Source organism: Caloenas nicobarica, chromosome 9 (genome assembly GCF_036013445.1).
Source record: "Caloenas nicobarica isolate bCalNic1 chromosome 9, bCalNic1.hap1, whole genome shotgun sequence".
Lineage (NCBI taxonomy): Eukaryota > Metazoa > Chordata > Aves > Columbiformes > Columbidae > Caloenas > Caloenas nicobarica.
Genome location: NC_088253.1, coordinates 14877954 through 14898690, shown reverse-complemented (window position 1 = coordinate 14898690; position 20737 = coordinate 14877954).

Below are 20737 nucleotides of genomic sequence, written 5' to 3'. Positions count from 1 at the left end.
AGACACAGAACAGCTTCCTGGGTGATGACTGATTAAATAGGACAGCATTTTTGGGGCTCAGAAAAGAGAGAACTATGAGAAGATATGACAGAGAAGATGTTCAAAATAGAGGAGAGCTGGGAATAGTTGTTCAAGAGCTAAGAGGTATTTTATGAAACTATCAGGCAGTAGGTTTGTAATTTAACTTTGTTGAAAATAAACTTCCTTGTTTCTTCTACGCATCACAGAATCACAGCACGTAGAGAAGATTGTGGAGGCCAGAAGCATAAGTAATTTGAACCAGAATTCAATAACTTCAAGTAAGAATACTCCACTGAGTACAACCAGATATGCAACTGCAGATCTGACTGCCACAAAGCTGCAGCTTATGGCAAGCACACGGACCTCCCTGCTCTGCAGGTATTCCTCATGTGCGCTGTGTTCTGTAGCCATGCCCTGCTGCTGCTTTGCAAATCATGGTCTGCCATTTTGGAAGAACCACGTTATAGGTTGTTTTTTGTTTTGCTTTTTTTGTGGCTTGTTTGTTTGGGTTTTTTTCTTTTGTTTTTTTGTTGGTTTTTTGTCTGGTTTTTGTTGTTGATGTTTTGTTTTTGTTTTCTTTCAAGATGTTTGTTATTCAAATTGTAGGATTTTTTTTTTCTTCCATGAAATGGCCAAATATGACTCGGTCATCCATTCCTCCTTTCCCACATGGTCATAGAACAGTGTCTGAGAGGCTGTTACAAAACTGGGCTGATAGGAACAACTTTTAGCAATTCAGGTGAGGTGTTACTGTGCTGGCCAGACTATGGCACTTTTGATGAAAGTGCTGAATGTCTTTGCACTGATGTTTACAGCAGGATGAGAAGCTTCTGAGTATTTCTGGAAATGAGCTGTGTTCCAAAACAGAGATTAAATAGATGTTGCATCTGCCTAATATACTGTTGCTATCTGTGAAGATGTCACATCGGTATTTTAGTACTCCCTCCGTTCATGCACGTTGCGTGTAGAAGTTGAATAATGCGGTTCGTTACGGTTTTGGTTAAGTGCTGAGACTACTCTTTGGGCTTATTAACTCCAGTGTGGTTTTACGCTATTATTAACAAGTAAGTGGCTCTCTAGGCTGGCAGTGCAGTTGGGAACAGCTTCGCAGGCACCAGGGAACAGGTCTCCAGGCAGAGTTCAGTGCAGCGATGCTGCGTGAGCAGCTGGGCAGCAGACTTTACCTGGACTACAGCTATTCTAAGGCTCTGAGGCTCTATTCTACTTTTCCCTTTACCATCTTGAAAGGATTAAATCAAATGGAGGTATTTCACATCTGAGATGCACTTTCTTATTACTGGAATAATTTGAAAAAAATCTCATTCTTAAGGAAAAAGAAAAAGAAAAAAGGAAAAAAATGATCCTATTTAGGAAAAGTATACCTCTGCTTACAACAGTCCTTTCAATCTGCATTTAAATAAAGGTATTGACTATGTAAAACACAAGGCTGCCCAAGGCAGAACATGAATAGTGTTTGCCAGGTATAGTGTTTGATGTGGGCTTCCACGTAAGGTATTGAAGGCACACATCGGTAAATCCTGAACCTGCCAACTCTTTCCTGTGCAGTGTCACTCCAGTCTAGTTAGAGTGTATTTAGAAAGTAGCTAAACACTCTTTTGTGGAAATAATTGAATAACGCAGCAATTCATACATTTGTAGCAGACAGCCTCTAATGCACGTTATTAACTGAAAATAAAATCTCAGCATTTATCTTATATGTTATTTTATCTTAAAAAAAATCAGATGCCCAGTGTGACTGAGAATATAATACCCTAAAGTTTAAGACTGGTTTGTAAACACAGTCCCTAGTGTCTACTATTGATCTTTTGCTATTTTAATGCATTTTTACTGACCGACATGTCCTGTGGTAAAGAATATTGCCTAAATTAGTTATCTGATTGGTTCTTTTGATTAATGATGGGACTGTGCTTCATTACACATGACAACATGATCAGAATAATCACTGCAGCCATAGAAGCTGGGACTGGCATTTTTTATTCCTTCATTTTTAAAGTTCATTTATAAAATTATTTAATGTATACGTCCTAAGTTGTAATTTATTTACATGACACTTTTTTCGATGGGAACTGTTGTACTGTGTCACAAATGGCTAAGAAAACAAGGTAAACTAGATGTACAAATCAATGTCTTCTGGCTCAAGGGGAAAAAAACATAATCAAGATTCAAGAGCTGACCTTGTCCAAAGTCCAACTTGTCACACAACAAACAGTGAGGCGCCCAACAAATCACTGGGATCAGCAGGATGTATTCAAGGGAATGCTTAAGTGATATAATTCCTTGTTGAAGTTCTTACCAAAACTTCAAGAATCTTCTGTGTTGGGGTGAAATCATCCCAGGAACCCAGGGCCCTGGGGTGCCCAGGGTGGACAGGGATTTATGTTTGCCCAGGATGCTCCTGCGGAGCCGTGGGGCTGTTTGCCCTGGGCAAGCAGCATCTCCATCAGATGCTTCACAGCATTTCTGATGGTTCTTCTCAGACAGGGCTGCTCTGGAGCTACTGACCTGCAAAGCCACACAAGGCTGCAAACCGGACCCCTGAGCCAAAAGGTTTTTTGATTAAACCCCAGAGCCAATCTGAGCAAATATTAACAACTTGCCACCGTATATGCTTCTGCAAAATTAAAGCACATTTGACTATCTCTGCATGGAGGACCAAGACCAGATGTGTTGCTCAGCACCACCTTATCCCTGTGCTATCTGCCATAGTTTATAGCACCTTTACATGCTTTGAGGTTCTTGATTGCTTTTTAGTAGGTCATTCTGGGATTGATCTGTTTGAATTTATAAGGACATGCATGCCACCTTATGTCATGTTGATGAATGATTCGAAATTTTAAATGGCAATTCAACATTTAATGCTTTGAAAAATGTTTAAATGGTGTCATGCACAGAATAAATGGCAGCTTTCATTTTCTTTCTTCAAAATTCCCTGCCAGGCTGTTTACATGATGTTGACAGACATTTTAGCGTTTGCCAGAGAAATAATGTGAAGGGTTGGATACTTGCCATAAAATGGTTTCCTCTCTATGGCAAGTGTGGAAACAAATGTGTGCATGCACAGTACGTACACACACATATACTTTAAACATATTTCCAAAGAAAAAAAATGTTTGTTTGCTGTTACAACTACAGAAATGTATCTCCAAGTAGGACTAACTCCAAAATAGGTAGAAACTCGGAGCTCAGAGGACTCAGAGTCTGACTGACTCCTGACCGAGTCCAGCTGATGCTGCACAATGTGATACATTCGTTGCAAACTCAGGAATGATCTTGCTGATCGGCAAGTAAAAAACCCTTCATTTCACCCCCAAATTATATTAGATTCTGATGCGACAACTAAAGGGTGCATTTGCAAACAGAATACTTCATGTGGCAATATACTTCTTTCCTATTGTACCATTTTTATTATACTTTGTGTCACTTTAAGACTTCATTGTACTGGCTCTCTATAGCACATTGTCTGCATATAAAAGTAAATGCCTATACAGATTTAGGGCCCAATCCTTTACATACATATGCACTTTAAATGGACCTCAGCATTGGTGCAAGTTTTTCCTCCCAGGATTGCAGGAGGAAGGCTGGTACTTCTTGTGTGCAGTAAATGTGAAAGTTTAATATGCCGATAATTCCATTTCCATGGAATAACTATGGATTTAGGATATTGCACTGAGTTAATTTTAGCTTGTGTTTAGACATTCATTTTGTGACTAACAACATTTGTCTAATTATGGTGGCATACCAAGCTTTTGTTTCCTGGGAAGCGATTGCTATCGTATGAAACACATTTAATCATGGTTAAACACCCTTTGACTTCTCATGCTGGTTCCAGCTATATAAGAGGCTGTTTGGTGTTACCTTCACATGTAGGTGACTGAAGCATTAATAATTCTTTATGAAAGCAATTCTGAATGATGGATCGATACATTGAGTTTATTATTCTTATATTCCAGGATTGTTTTGTTACTAGCACATTAGAAATTATGACTAGTCAACGAAATGTCAGCACTTCAGGGCTTTCTGAATCAGGACCTACCTTACAAGCAGTTATAAACTGCTGTATGGGTCACCGAGTTTTACTATTAGAAGTATATGAAATATTTAAGGACATTGAAGGTTTCACGCTATACTTAAAAAGTAAATTTTTAATTAGCAGATGTATGAATAAAAAAGAAAATATCTTCTTTTTTTCTGGAATTGATGAATACGTTAGGTGTAAAACATGCATCTTTGAAATGAAGTGATGCATTTTTCTATTCAAAAGTTGTTTTCTATCAATAAAAGCAGATAATTGGTTACGCTAGTTGAGTCCGTGTGCATGTATGTATTACTTAAAAGCTTACCAATAGTTATAGTAGTTTTTGGAGCTTGTATTGCTCTGCAACCTTTTATACATTATAGGATTACAGCATGTAAAATTGATGTTGAATATGCAAGTTGTATGTTAATCTGATTAAATGAATGGAGAATTGCCCAATGCAATCAATTGAAATATTCAACAACTTTGTGTTGAACTTGGAGGAAATTATCACCTTGAGGCTGCCAAACCCATGATACAACCTCGCATTTGCAATAATATTTGCCTGTTTAGTATTCAAAAACATATATGTATAGTGTTTTTGTAATGAAGTAAGATTAGTCCATCAAGGAGAGGCTTGTTAGAACTAGAAATGTTACAATCTCCATTATATAGGAATGTTAGATGAAGGATTTTAGCATGTTTTTTTTCTCACAATGCACATTAAAAGAAAACAAACAAAAAAAAGCCCAACCCAAACAAACAAAAAACCCCAACAACAAAAACAACAAAAAACCCAAAACAAAACAGAAAAAAACCAAAACAAAACAAAAAAACCAAAGGCTGATATTATTTTATCATTTTATTATTTATTTATTTTCCCTAAAAATAAAATTACTTGATTTAAGTGTGTGATGCTATTTACTTGTATTTTAAAGCCTCGCATAATATCATACAGTAGATTGAAATGCATATTTATGTCTTTTTCTTGGGTTGGACAGCTATGCTAAAGCAAATAAAATCAAATGCATACATTCGCTTTCAGTGGCTTACAAACTGTAAGTGATGGGAGGAAAAAGCCGCAGCCATTCCACTGAATTCTGTTATTGACAACAGCAGAAATAAAAAAATTAGAAAACAAATCCCTTTTTAAATAAAATGAAGTAAAAGACCTACATTGCTTGGAGGAAATGCTAATTGAAAATACCTTGCTAATGCTAGCTAGTCACAGGAAGGAAACATTAAGTTATTATTTTTAATAATGTTTACAAGTATATCCAGCCATTTCCAGCCAGTGAAAAATGTTAGCCTTGGTAAAATGTGGCAGTGCTACTTTTCACTGGTGATGCTGCTCATCTTCTCTCTGATAGCAATCATTAATTTTATTTTTTAACCCAGTCTTCAAATGAAGACAGATGAGCAGGAGAGTTTTAAATGCAAGCTGCTTATGTTCAGAAAAATGGCTGCTAGATTACAGATCACTGTGCCTGAGCTGAGTCCAGTGACTGTTTGGAAAGGGGGAGAACAATAAAAAAACCAAAAAACAAACAAGCATTAGGTGAGTGACAAACAGGCAGGTCTGCGAGGAGCCGCTAAGGCAGAACCTGTTTGTATGTGGCCAGGGGTGCCTGTCCCTGTGTGCGTTTTGGGACGTGGAGGAAAAGGAGGATGAGGAAAAGGAGTCCTGCACGATGGTACAGCAATCTGATTCATTTCCTAATTGCAATGGAGACCCACAGATACTATTGTTGTTAATTGCTCTTGATAATTTTAATGTTACGTTTTAATATTTATTTCTCATTAGCGCTAAGCGGATTGTTAGAGACCAAAATGTGTAATGTTTCACACCACTGGTAGCATCATCCTGCATCCTTTTATTTGTTCTTTTAATGTCATCAGGGTTGACTTTTTAGTCAGATGTCAATGACCACAACAGAATTTCTGTGTGATTTTTAGTATCTGACAGCTCTGTGTTGATTGTTTCTTGCCACAGACAGACTGGGTATATCCTCATGCTCCTAATGCTCACAGGGCTGAAGTTTTCAAACTTGGTCCTGCCCACAGTGACCTCGTGACTGATTACTCAGATGCACTCAGTCCTGGGTACTGTCGCTGCATTACCTGAAAGGAAGAGGCAGGTTGGGCAATGCATGGGCTTCAATGAGAGGTTGTTAAAAGGCTCCTCATTTAGCGGAGCAGAGAGTTGATCACTGGCTGACCCGCAGAGCTGGTCCTGCACTGCCAGTGCATTCATTGCCTTGGACAGATCTCCCAAATATTCTCCTTTGTGTCCCCACCGGTGAGCAAACTCCACCAGGCAGGAGCTGGGGTGTCCCTGCGTGTTCCAGTGTTGCTCGTGACAAAAGTCCTCTGTCCCGTTCAAGGGGGGGCTGGTGAAAATAAAAGTCAGGAACTGATTAGATTGAGTCCCAACTTTACCATGAAAGGATGGAAGGGCAGATCTCGGCGTGAAATCGCCACTCAGATCCGGGAGTCCGGTGTCTGCAGTCAGTGAGAGCAGACCCTGCAGCTCCTCTAGCGTGCAATTTTTGATCGGTTCTTGTAAGGAGCTTTGCTGCCTCAGAGTTGAGTAAAGACAGCATCGAACATGCCTCCTCTATACTTCAGGGTTTTCTGCCAGCCCAACTGCTCCTGGGGAGTGACCTTGTCTCTAGGAATTAGGCCTTTTGTTACAGTCCCTTGTAAGGAGTTGAGAGAGGATTAATTGGTTTGCTCACTGCAGTTTCTGGAAGTATCTCACATTTTTCAGTGGAAGATGGCTCTGGAAGTACTTTCCTATGGTGAAACAAATCCCTGCCAAAATAAAATGATGAATTCTGAATATTACTGGCACGAAATCATGCCCATTTTTGAACAGTTCGTTTCTATTTGCACCTCTGTTGTACGTGTTCAGTGAGTGGAATGCCCAGCTATCAGTGTTTTCCTCCTTAGCTGACCACAGGAATCACAGGTGCATGCGTCCTTAGCTCCCCCAGGTCTCGTGTGGGAGACATGAACTGGGCACAGCAGAAATCCTCTGCGCCATCAGGGCAGATGCACGTCTGGCATTTGAAACTGAGACTGAGAATGGCTCCTGATAAAAAAATGTTTATAGGGAACATACAACAAAGGTAAAATGCTACATGACTTGTTTTTTTCCTCCACAATCACAGCACCTTTAACTGGGATATTGCTAAAAAATTCATTGAGTGGAAAGAGTTTTTAAGGTTCACCAGGATAGCCATTTCCCTGTCGGGGGGATGATGTCCCCAACCACATCTAGCAGGGGATAAGCAGAGAACCTGTTGACCCAGCTGAGGTTTGGCTGTCCTGGTACCTCAGGTGGAAGATGCTCTGCCCTTGGCAGCAAAGAGGGCAAGGCTCAGTTGGCCAGGGAGGTTACTGCCCCTCCTAGGTTCAACAGCAGCCAGAGGAAATTTCTTTGGTGCCTGCCCTTGAAAGGCAGCAACACCCCAGAGAGGTGCCTGACAGCTCTCAGCATCTTTGTGTGTTAGTTATAGAAATGAATCAAATAACCCATGGATATTTAACCTCTGTTCCAGCCCTCTTTCCATGCCTAGCTGAAAGGAGGTTGCTTAGTGCAAAACCAACCCTTGCAAGCTGAAACCGTCTTCCAGATGATGGCAGGTCCTGGGTGGTGACACCTCACATTTCTCAGAAGGTGAGTGCAGAGGTAGAGAGAAATTTGGAGAGTGGTGCGAGGGGTGCTGGAAGCTATCGAAGGCCTTCAAAGTAAGAGTGATGTTAGAGGGTGTTGGGAGGCAGAAGGTGCCAGCTGCCTGACAAAAGAAATATCATTACTCACGATTAAAGAACACTCCAGATGCTTTATATAGTCATGGGTGTTCTCATGAAATTTTTTTAGCAAGCTCCTAGCCTGCCTACAGTGTTGTTTTCTGGAGTCAGGGCCAAAACCCATGAGCTTTTGTTCAAGCAAATAGACCATGAATCTCATGAGTAAGAGCCTGTCTTACTGGCTGATGCTGCAGAGTGGTGGTTGCCTCTTCAAAATACTAAAATCCTCTTCACATCATCTTATTCCTCCGGGACATCATTACTAATGGGGACAGATTGTGCAGATACTCTCTCAGCAGTCCAGGGTGGGATGAACATTTGCTCTAGGCACTCTCCAGTGTTTCTGCATCATAGATCTCTCTCCATCTCCACTCTCTTCCTTGCCTTTATAACAAGCTAATAGACAACTGTTACTCATGCCTAGAGATGCATTTGTATCAAGAAAAATGGAAGCATAAAAAAAATGAAAAAGTTCATCTGTTAACTTTCGTTGGCAGAATTGTTATAGCAAATTGTGCTCAGACTGTAGGACTCTCCCTAGATTTTACAAGTGCAAGGGTAATCGAAACAGAATAGCAAAAAAAAGGATGTAAAAACAGGGCTGCTGAAATTTAACAGGTTGAAAGTTGTCTAGCAGCTCCAAATACGGAAGAGATGTATAGCCCTAGAGTGCAGCAAATTTAATCCTTGAACAGGTTTATTGTTTTATCAGGTTTTTGTTTAAGAAGGGTTTCATTATATATAACATTGAGATAAATTTTTACATAGCAGATTTATTCAACAGGTTTATTCTTTTAACAACCCTCATTGTATTTCAGCCATTGGTGTGTGGGGTCTTATACATCAAACAAGTTTATTACTTTATCAAGTATGAATTTTAAGAAGTTTTCCTAATAATAGAAGATGTGTGGAGATTTATAGGCAGCTCATTGTTCTCTTCAATGTTTGAGCTGTTTTACCTGATGTAAGCTACATGGTAACTACATGACAATGCTGCTAGAAATGGTGGTAATTGTGCTGTAACTCATACTACCTTACCATGACTGTAATAGATCTCACTTTGCTGTCCCAGTTTTTAAAAACCCTTAAAAGTCCAAGTGCAACTACTCTGACTAAATTGTCTCTGTAAATTAGAAGAACAAAGTGAGGTAAAAAGCAGTATTGACGTTAGTAAGTAAGTGGACTGTGCTAAGTTGTTTTGATAAAAATTCAGTCCTTCTGGACTAGAGGAAACACTGGACTAGCAGTGTTTGGTGTCATTGCAAATTTTTGATCTAAGAGTTTTCTTCCAAAAATATCCATTACTGATTATTCAATCCAGAAATCAGTTCTGGAAGTTATATGTTCCAGAGGGAATGGCATGAAATTCAGGCAGCTGTCCCTGATTTGTGGCTCTTGCTAAGGAAAGTAATTAAAGACTACTTGGGGTTTATGGCATTTTTAAAATTGTTTTAAACTTTCTGCTTGGAAGGAGTAATATTAAAAAAAAACCTTTGAGGTGTGAAGTCAGTTCCTATAAATGTCCTTATTATTTGTACTTTTACAGCATGCATTTCAAATCAGCTGAATCTCACTGATTTGTTCTAATGACAAAAGAAAGATCTATCACAAATTTCTTCAAGTAGCAATTAATTTGTAGAGCTGGTTCAGTGTTTGCTGATGAAATGTTTTTAATCAGAAAATGCTGATGCATTAAAACTAGCCTCTTTTTAGAGAAAAGTTACTTTAAATTTATTTGTCTCAGAAAGATTGGAGGAAATCTTCTGAAATTTGCTTGAATGATAACCTGTCTGTCTGTAGTTTAGGTTAAAAGGACTTCTTTTACAAACCTAAACTAATTAAAGCAGAACTTACGTGCTTCAAAATGAATAGTTCATTTGTTTTGTACTGTTTTATTTTTTCCTTTTTTTCGCACTTTAGTTCATGAAGATGTTTGAAAGTTTAGGTTTCTATCATGGCTTAGGACAAGATATTTCCTGTATCTCAGATTTTTAAAGATGAGAGTTTTCCTCCTAGCACCACTAAGGAAAAAGTATAAAAACCATGAGTATTCCACAGCAAAACACACAACAGCTGTTTTGTATTATGATATGTATAATCTATAACTTTAAACTTTACCTATGACAGTTCCTGTTTTCCTGACATTTTTACTGACATGAGTAGTCCTCACCCAAGGAACGGTAAAAGCCATTCATGGTTAAGATGCAGTAAGAAGTGCAAAGTTGAAGCCTTTATTGGCATAGTTACTGTAGTATATATTGTCTTGTTGCTCTCTCATATTGAAACTTTCATGAGCCGTGGGATGCTGCCATCTTGAATGTGAAAATTACTGGAATTTTCTGATTGGGAAGGAAGCATTAGCCAGGTCCTAGTGTATAGCTGATATTTAGACTTGTAAAACCATTGTTGTGAACATGTGATTTAATACAATGTGATAAATATAATAACGTAGGTGTATTTCTGTGCACTGATCATGTCGCTCTTTTCAGTAATTGTAATACAGAAGTTCTTTTTAAAGGCTAATTTGATTGACATCTACTTGATATTCTGTGATGACTTTGACATATAGCCTATCTGGTTGACAGGTGCATTGGGTGTGCTCTACAGATATAGATAGACTAAAAAAATACTTTTTCTAAAGGTAATTGTATGGTTTAGATAAAATCTGCAGTTGCTCCCAACATAACTGTTATATCTGGCAGCTCTCAACTGATGAAATATTCTATCTTAAGACCACTTGCAAAAAAAGAGGCTGACACTTTAGACAAAACAACGGGCCTGATAAATTTATTGAGATTTTTGTCATTGCCTTTAGCGTGGTCAGGAGCTATGACAGATCTCCCACATTGAAGGAATTTTGCTAAACAGGGAACCAACAACTTACCTTGCTCATGCTTCCGAAACACAGCCAGACTGTGCCCTGCACTTTCCTCCTCCTCCTCCCAATGGTGTGTAGTTTGTCTTTAGACCAAATGCTTTTCATTTGATAGTTTGGGTCCCAGTGGGACAAAACCACCTTTCATCTATGTTGACTTAGTTCCATTAACTTCGGTGAGGTTATTTCTGACATCAAACAGATGAGTTGGCTCAATAATTAGGTCGAATTTCTGTTAGCAGTAGTTAGTAGAAGAGAGAGGTTAAGTCTTTCTCTGTGCTTTTAAAAGGCAAGGTTCTCAGAGAGAAACTCTCATCAGGAGTTTACTATTTGTTGTGAATATTTGTTTCACTCTTCAAGAAGTGGATTGGTAAGTTCATGATAAACTGTGGGGCTTTTTTCCCCAAGTCACATACTTTTCATTTAACAGGCAGGTTTGAGAATGGCAAGCTCTGTCGTCCAGTGTATGACTTCTAACAGTTCAACGCTGTTGAGTTCCAGAACGGCATTGGTGGTGCCTTTCTGCTTGCCTTGTTGTTTCTAATTCATACTGGGTTCTTCCTCTTCCTGAATCGTAACGAACTATTTCTGCCTTCCTTGAAAGCGTTGGTGCGTCTAATGTATGTGTGGATCTAGCACGGTGGCTCTGGTATGTCGGGGTAGTGGTGGTAGCAGGCAATGTTACAGCAGCACTGTCACCAGCCCGGTACTGCCTCTTCTCTGTTGCTGCATAACCTTTCTTCTCCCACGCTTCTAAATTGCTCTATGGAGATGATCCATTAAGAATCACAATAAAGCTTGAACGTTTGAATAACCTTTGAAATTATTGACAAATCGGCCCCAATGGGCTGCCTAGGAGCCTAATGTAGAACAAGAGATCGATGACAATGCTGCAGAGACAGGATCCAGACTGCAGAAGTGAGGGGATATTTCATATAATTTTTGCATGCTGCCACTGGAGCATAAAAATAGCAGGAGTGATGCACTGTTTGAGTGGACTCTGTTTTCCTTCTCATGTTCTTTCAGCAGACTAACTTCACCTGGTGCCTTCTCACATGAGGGCCTGGACTCATCATGGAGCCTGGAAGAAGTGACAAGCTGAAGTCACCAAGGGTTATAACCCAGTGAGGACTTGCTTGAAGTTTGTGCTGTGTGAACCTGAGAACTCCAAATTCACCTACCACATAAGGAATTCACTCCAAACCCTTGTGTGATCCCTGCTGCCATCACATAGGAGCATCTATAGTCTAATATATCCATTCAGCTGCAAACTAGCCTCATATTATTTCCATTTTGCAGCTGGGGTAGAAATGATTCACTCAAAATCACAAAAGCAATCTTTTAAAATCCAAGTCACCAGCTTTTGAATCAAGTTCATATGTTTTCTTCCTTCCACTCTTGTGAGAACCAAGGTGCTTTTCCTTGACTTTAACCATTTCCATGGGGCCACATTCACTTTTTTTTCACTCTCTCTTATTTTTCTGGGCCGTCCAGGTTGGAAGACAGCATGCACACAGTTAAATACTGGGTAACAAAAATAATTTTTTAATAGCTGTTACTCCACATTCTCCAGGAAAAGAGCTATTTAGCAGAGTTTATTAATAAAACTTAGAAGTTTGGCAGACTAACCCTCCTATAAGCACCACTATTTTCTTTTACCAGATAAATGTATCCCACCCAGGTCTGTTTGGCACAACAGTGACCTCTAAAGGCTCGTTAGATCAATGGTATCTCCAGAGACATATCTGCCTTTAATTCTTATTTAAAGGTAGATGTGTGGCTCCGTATCAGGTATTACCCCCTTCATGCTGAGCACATCTTTAGAAAGGTCAGCTCTTGGAAAGATCTGAAAGCCTGCTCCTTTTCCCTTGTGCTGTATAAAGGCACCTGACCTTTCAGTGATCCTAATTTCTCTACCTTTCCTCCTCCCTTCACCTTCCACCATCCTATTATTTATTGAAGCGGAATGGACCTTTTTTTTTTTTTTCTTTTTAACATAGTTTCTAAAATAACTGACCAAAGAAAGCAATGACATAAGTTAAAATCCAGATTACCTCGATATTTCACCAGGAACCTTCTTTTTTCAGTGCAATATCACCGTGTAAAGTTTGGAGCTGCATGTATTGTCACACTTTGAGTCAGCTAACGCAATTCCCGGTCTCTCCCCAGAGCCACTCAGCGTACCAACCACCTCAGACAGTGCCTACCACAGCGCTGGGGTCCAAGGAGGTCCAGTAGCATACACGGAAACTCAGCTGTTCTACAAGAATTGAGATTCATGTGTAATCTTCATGTTTGTGATGTAAATCTCCCATATGCCAGCCAGAACGGAGGCTGACTCTGGAGCCTGCTGCAGAGCTGGCATTGAACTCGTCCTGCTGCCCATGGGTGCTGGGGTGATGGAGAACCTGGCTTTTCCCCTGCTCAGCAGAGGGCGAGGGTCTGCTCCTTGTTCTCAAATCCCCTCAGGGGATGGGCAATGCCTCCATCACCATAAGCAGGGAGTTGTGGAGACATGCTGTCTACATCTGGTCCAGGAGACACAGGAAGGGGTAGAAGCAATGCAGGTGGGCATGGACACACCAGGTGTAAAACCATATCTGACCTCCTCCTGGCTCTGCTCTCAGGACCAAGGCGTGGTTGAGCAGCCATGCCTTGAGAGTTCCCGAAGCCCCAGGAGCTGGTGGGCCTGAGGACTTCAAACAGGTCAGTGTCTTTAAATGTGAGATATGTTTGTTTTTTCACTTTAATTAAAACCTATTTTTCAGGTACTAATGGCAAGAAACTGGAGTTTTGTTGGGGGTGGTTAAAGGTGGGAAGAAGAAGGAATAAAGCCCAGAGGAAGAGGTAAGGGAGGATAATGGGTTAGTGGGGGATGAAATAAAGAGGAAGTGGAGTGTGAATATGAGTAAAGGGGCAAAGTGAGACAGGGAACAGTGAAGACATGGAGGAAATAGAAAAGCCTCAAGTAATTGCAAGATTTTAAAGAAGCTGCAATGGGCAGGAGGCAAAAGTTGAAGCAAAACCTGTGACCCTGCCTAGACACCTTAATTTTCACTGCAGCTTTCCAGCTGAGGGTTGTACCTGTCTCCTGTTCAATTAACTTGCTGTCCCTTTCCCCAAACCACTTTACTTCTGTTTCTAAAAAGGAAGTTTTCTAGTTTATCAGTTGTATTTTTTTTTAATTGAAAAGTGACGTGGTTTTGGCAAACTCGTTTTCTGTCAGCCAGAAACTGGGTAGCTCTTTGGTTGGTTCCACTTCCCTGGGAATTAGCGCTAATTGATTTTTTTTTTTTTTTGTTCAAATCACTGCACTCCAGGGGCTTGTCTTTCTTGCTAAAGTAAGACTAAACCCAACCGCAGTCAGAGGTGGTATCCTTACTTGGGCTGTTCAATTCCTACGTTTTTATCCTGAACATCTTTGCCCTTTTTGTATGATTCTGATGGCATTCTTTGCTTAGAAGTTTTCTTCCCAGAGGGTCATTCTCTCCTGCTCATATTACTGGGGGATTTGCTGCTTGTTTTTCTATGGAGGTGTGTTCAGCTGGGATTAATAAAAAGGTCTTTTTATTCAGTTTGGCCATCTCAGCCATAGCAAGATAAAGAGAAGCACAATATAGATAAAATTGCGTTTCCAGAATTTAGTTTTGGACCTCACAAGAGCACCCTTTTGCCCAGGTTTGGGAGAAAGACTTGACTCAGAACAATGAGATTTTGCTGGAGATTTATCACGTGCCTGGTGACAAGGAGCTGGAGAATTATCTAATATTACTCAGAAAGAACACACGATGCTTGCAAAGCTGTTCAGAAACAATATTAGCCAGACTCATTATTAAAAACCTCTAGAATTCAAAGTGTGACTGCAGACAAAAACCTAGCTTGAGAGGATGGGAAGGAAATGAAACACCCTTTACTTTAAAGTACCCATGCAAAAATGTTGTGAGAGAGAACGAGTTCCAGTTTACAGAAATAAAACCGGTGGCTGAGAGATCTGAGGAAGATGTTGTTCAAATCGCTTAGCGAAGCATATCTGGGTCTGAGGAGCAGATTCACTCCCCAGCCGTCCTGTCCAAAGGCGGAGGCTGGGATGTGCAGCAACGTCACTGTGGTGGCACATCCGTGGGCTCACGCCAGCGGGTGGCAGGGGACAGCCCAGGGTGGGGTTGGTGGGGGTTTTGCCTGCATAAGGATTTGGGAGGCGCAGGGTTTGCCTCTGCGTGATTAGCACTCCTTGTGACCAGGGAGACTTTGGATGTATCTCGCTGTGTTTATGTTTTTGGTTCTTATAATGAAAATGAGATCCCTCGTGTAGCCCTCTGCCATTTTGCACGTCAAACTGAAAGTATATATGCTCGTTGTGGGTATTAGTGTCTCAGCTTAATGACAGAAGCCTCGGACAAATAAATCCATGTGCCATGGAGGATTTTCCTAATGAAACTGAAGTACAAAACTGTTTACATAATGTCCTTTAGACTCTATTCAAAACATTGAATGCTGGATGTTGCTGTTATCCACCGACACCAGCTAATACAGGCAGAAATGAAAATGTAATGCAAAGTGGCAGCTCCTTTTAACTTTTCTTGAAGTCTCTATGTAGTGGCTCTCAGCATCCCCTCTGAACTTTTCCCCTTGTGGGTGGTGCGAAGGTTTTTTTTGTTGTTGTTTTGGTTTTTTGTTTTTGTTTTGGTTTGGTTTTTTTTAATACATTGACATTCCAGCCCTTGGAACAAGGTCTTCACTCCTTTTCTCATTTCGAGATCTTGTTTTGGGAGAGCTCTAACACCTGTCCACTGATCGCCTGCCAGTCTGCATCTGTGCCCAGCTGACAGGGCTGTCTGCTTTGACTAATGATGTGATTGATGGACAAAATAAGGAAGAACACACAAAAAAACATTTCTGTCTGGTCTGGTGTGTCAGCAAGCCTTCATCAAGTGGCTGCTGAAGGTATATTTTGCTGCATGCCTCATTACACAGTAATGGCATTCCCAGGCAAAGCTGTTTCTTTTCATGACACAAGACAGCAGGCAGCTTTATGGACTCTGGGCCTATCGAGCCTGGAGGAGAGAAGCACTAAAGAGTGGTCATTTCCAAAAGTGCCTCAAGTCGCTTTTTTGTTGTCATGAATTTAATATGAATCAACACAATATGAAATGAGCATGAGGAATTTTAGTGACTAGTCATTTTTTAAGACTGCTGTCTAAACAGCCATCAAGGAAAAAAAAACCAAAACATTTTCTTCTACCAAACCTGTTGCAAAGAGAAGTCATCTGTCAATTTTATTACATTAAAAAAGTACACAGAGGCATATAGTCCAAACAAATGTCTGCTTCAGCACTAAACATGTGGAAAACGCCACATATCTGAAGCAAAAAAAGGCAAGTAACTGGCAGGCTGAATGCAGTATTTAACAGCTAAGATTTAAATGGCTCTTTATGTAGATCTGTATGAAGAACGCTCTTGTGCAGTTCATATATTACGTGAGGGGACTGGCTGCCTCAGGAAGCACCATAATGATGTGATAGCCACCAAGCAATGTGACGTGGGGCTGTGGAGGGGCAGCCATGGGACCCCCAGCAGACCTCTGCTGGCAGCCACCAGCAAGGAACAAGCAGGACTTAAGCCCCGGAGAGAGGGATGAAGGCAGAAGGGATACAGCATCCTACCTCCATTTTCCTCCTCTGCTCAAAGACGTGCCTTTCACATCCATCCTCCATCCTTTCCGCAGTTTCTTTGTGCTCAGTTTCTCCCACTCCTCCAAAGGATTGTTACTTCACGTAGAGTTTTTGCATTTTGAAGTATTTAATTTCATTCTGGAAAAGCAGAGAAAAATGACTTGTGCATCTTCACTAAAAATCTTTGGATTGTTTTCCTGTTCCTGATACAAGAGGTCTTTTACTGTGGGTTATTGGGAATAATTTGCGATTTTAATGAGTTGTGATTAGTTAAGAAATGGTTTTTCGTGTAATAAATACTACACAATAAATTAGAAAATGTATACAAGTTCTTTCTACCCACTTAAAGAGAGAAAGACATCGATGTAAATTCTTGTTATGACAAATGTAAAAGATAATCTTTTAAAGTGCATTTAATTTACTGTAATAGTAAGAACCACTTTATCGATGCCTAAGAGTACAGAAAAAAATGAATACAGGATAATTCAAAGCAAATAAATAGCACGATTAAATTCAGTATGGCACTTACTTACAGGCACAATCATGTTACCCTTACGTACGAGTTAAAAGAATAATAATAGAAATACCATTTTTGATTCAAGAATAAAAGACTTCTGCGTAGATGTGAATAACTAAAGGCTGTTAACATGCTTTCTTTAGTCTCGATACTAAATAAGGCAATTCCAGGCTCAAGGGAAGAAGAAATTCTGTTGATTGAAAAGTTTTAAACAAAGTAATTATTCTATCAAGTACAGTAGGGGAGCTAAGTACCACAAAATATCAAACACCTGCAGGTTTCCAAGACGTTCTCTGCTGAAAACCAGAAGCAGCTGGGTGGAGGAGAGGCCATTTTATCAGTAACCAATGGGTTTCTGTGCTCCACTGACCTTGAAGTCAATACCATTGCCAAGAGCTCACTGTCTGCTGTTTCTTCTTGCATTATTGGTTTGAGAACCATAAAAATGTCAGAGATTTACTATAAATCACAATTCAGTGGGGTTTTGTTGTCTTGGTTCGTTTTTTTTTGCTTTAGCTGAGCCTGGCCATATTCATTTGTGAATTGTGGGCAAGTAGTTAGCAGAATGTGTTTCATTACCTTTTCCATGGAGCTTTGCTATCTCTTTAACAGGGAGATGCGTGTTTCTGTGCTGATTTTGGTAATGCTGGTGGATGGGGATGGGGTGGGGGTGGCTGGTACGAGGGTGCTATGATGCTCCTGCACAAGGCTGCAGTGTGAGCACCGAGGGGAAGGAGGGATATTTTCTTGTCTCCCTCACTGCTTTTTTTAATCGCTCGGATTCAGTTTCTGCTTTGGTAAGGGAGACATTCCATTTTTTTGGCCTCTTTTCCCTGAAGTTGTTGTGTATGTCAAATTTGTCATGGTTTAATGGCTTACTGTATTTCCCTGCACTGGAACCACTAAACACATTTTCATTTAAGTTGGGATCTTTAAAGAATGATCATCTTATCCATCTGTTCAGAAAGCACAAAGACACAAATCTGGGTCAGAAAAGAGACTTGGAAAAATCCCCTGTACTCAATCAGTTTCTGGCAAGTGAATTTGTCTCATGACTTCAAGAGCTGGTGGAAAAAGAGAGAATTTAGCTGCAAAAATATTCTTTTATCAGCTCTTTGCTTGGAGCCATGGCAAACAGGTTTCCAGTTTTTTAGATGGTAGCAGAGGAACTCAAAAGGATATTTAACCTTAGGTTATTTTCTTTAATCTTAGAAGAACCAGCCACCCGTTAACGTGCCTATATATATATATTTTTATATAGGAGCATACAATCTTTTCTTTCCTAATCAGGTTTGTGTATCTCCCTTGATTGATTTTTCTTTTTCCTAAATCTTTAATAATTTTTCTTCATGGTTTCTGCATCCTGTCCAGGCTTTTCTTTCTGTTCTGTATACGTGATACAGTAGTTAAAGCCTATGGCTCTAGAATAAATCTGCTTATTTCTTCATTGTTTCTGACAGGGGGGAAAAAAAAATCTGAAGATCAGATGGCTTAAGTATATGTCATTTGGATTGGAGGACAGGGCTAGTGCATTTGAGGTATTGGAACTATTTTATGAGAATGTATTTTTATAAAGATCATCTGTATAGAAAGAAAAGCAGGTTTTGTCCTTGCCTGCCTTTTTGAGTCCAGATCCTAGGGCTGGAATCCATAGTCCACTAAAATCAATAGACTTTTACGAACCCTTGAACTACAGATTTAAATTTTTCTAGGATGAGTACTTTTTACTCCACTTTTATGAAAGTTTCTATTGATTGAACTGGGAATTTGACACATACAAGACTATCAAATTGTGTGGTGTGTTGCAGAGGTTGAGTTGTGTTCCTTGTTCCTACTGGAATTGCCAGGAATCCATGAACATACCCCAGAACATCTGCCCCTCTGACCTTAGCAAAGTGGGGGGCTTTAGATGCTGCCAAGCTGGTAATCACATTTGCCATGTCTGTGTCTGTTGAAAGCACCTTGAGGTCCTCTTAATTGTTATTTATTAATATTTATTATTATTAATACTAATTAGTGGAAAGGAGCAGGGCTGAAAGGAGAAAGGTAGTATGCAATGCCCACTGGAGAAGGGAGAGAGATGAGAGAGATGCTCCCGCAGAGCCAGGATGGAGTCATTCTTTGTCTGCAGCGAGTAGCTCCATCTCCCTCGATGAGAGGACAAAGTGCTGAGGAAGCGTTTGGGGCAAGTCACGCTTCCCCTGCTCCTTTCTCCCTGTTACCTTTGGATGTGATCCTGTAGGCAACCTCTCAGAAATGCAGACCAAAGGTTTCTCTTGAAATAGCGAGCCTTGTCTTCACCTGGTAAATGCCGGTGGGAGCAAGGCTGGGGTATGCAGCAATGGTGAGGATCCTGTTCTGGGGAAAAGCTACGAAAAATATTCAGTAAAGCATGGGGCACAGCATTAGAATGCTGTAGACATTTTGAACCTTGGAAGGTTAAATGGAAAATATTACATACTTGTTGATTATTAGCATGAGGACTTTTTTCCACTTAAAAAGAAGAAAAACTAATTATTAGTTCTTGAGTGCTCTGTGACCACTGATCTTTATAGAGTGCTATGATGACTAGAGCTGTGTGAATAACTGATGTTTCCGTTCCTTGGCAATACTAAATGTGGATAAATAGTTCAGAGTGAAATGAATTTTTTTTTTTCACTTACTTGACTGTTGATTTTTATGTCTTTTTTTAGCTTTTGAAACAGAATGGAAGGTAATGTCAAGAAAACTTCAGTCTTTGGAAGCTTTTTTTTTGTTTAAAATGTTTCAACATTCTCAGATTTTTATTTTTTAGTGTTGCTGTGCTTTTACCAATGCAAATGGTGCACTGAAGTGGAAATGAATTTGCTAGCTGTTTCCCTCTTTTCATATTTGTATTTTTTTTAACTGGAGAGAATGTTTTTGGTAGAATAATTTTGCTTAGATCTAGTGACAGCACCTTGCATATGGGAATCATTAAGATGTGAGATTAAGAACCTATCGGCTGAAGGCAATAAAATCAATTTTAAACTTCTGGTATCCACAAGAAGGGAAAAATCCTGCCCTTTGTTAACATGTCCCTTGGACTATAACAGTGGGATTCTTAAGGCTGATATGGAGTTTAGGACCCCCATGTGGTGACCTCTCAGACCAAGCTACTGAAGGCTGCTGCGTGTATTTGTGAGTGGGGAGAGATCCTCAGCCACTAGAGAAGTTTCCTCTCCCTCTCCATTTATATTGCATTTTTTTTGTCCCTGCAGTGTTTTGGGTATGGTTTATAGCAGCATCCAAAGCAGAGAGCTCTAGTGCATTTATGACCATACCTTTTCTTCTTAAACATGTCCAGCAATGAGCATGGTTGAGGAGGTACATTGTCTATCAGTTCAAAATATGGTAGTGTAAAATGTACACTATTGTATTAAAAGTTATATGCATGTGCAATAGATTAGGAGAATGCTGTGTATAATGCAGCCACCATATGTCATATAAAATAAAAATGAAGAGGGTATATGAGCAAATACTGTACAGCATATGGCAATATGAATATTAACCTCAGTCTATAAATAGCTTCTGAAATATCTGATTTAAAATAAAGAAAGAAACCGAACATAATAGCAATTGAGTAGAAATTGTGCGTCTTTTAAAGTTCTTGATGTCAAGGAGGGAAAATATCATTCCAATACTTAGATTTAATATGTACTTCACACAAAAATAAATCATGTAAGATTTTCATGGCAGGCATAGAATTTTATGATTTTTATGACGATCATGGAATTGGGATTCATATTTTATAGACAGCGCTAATAACATAAAGAAAATGC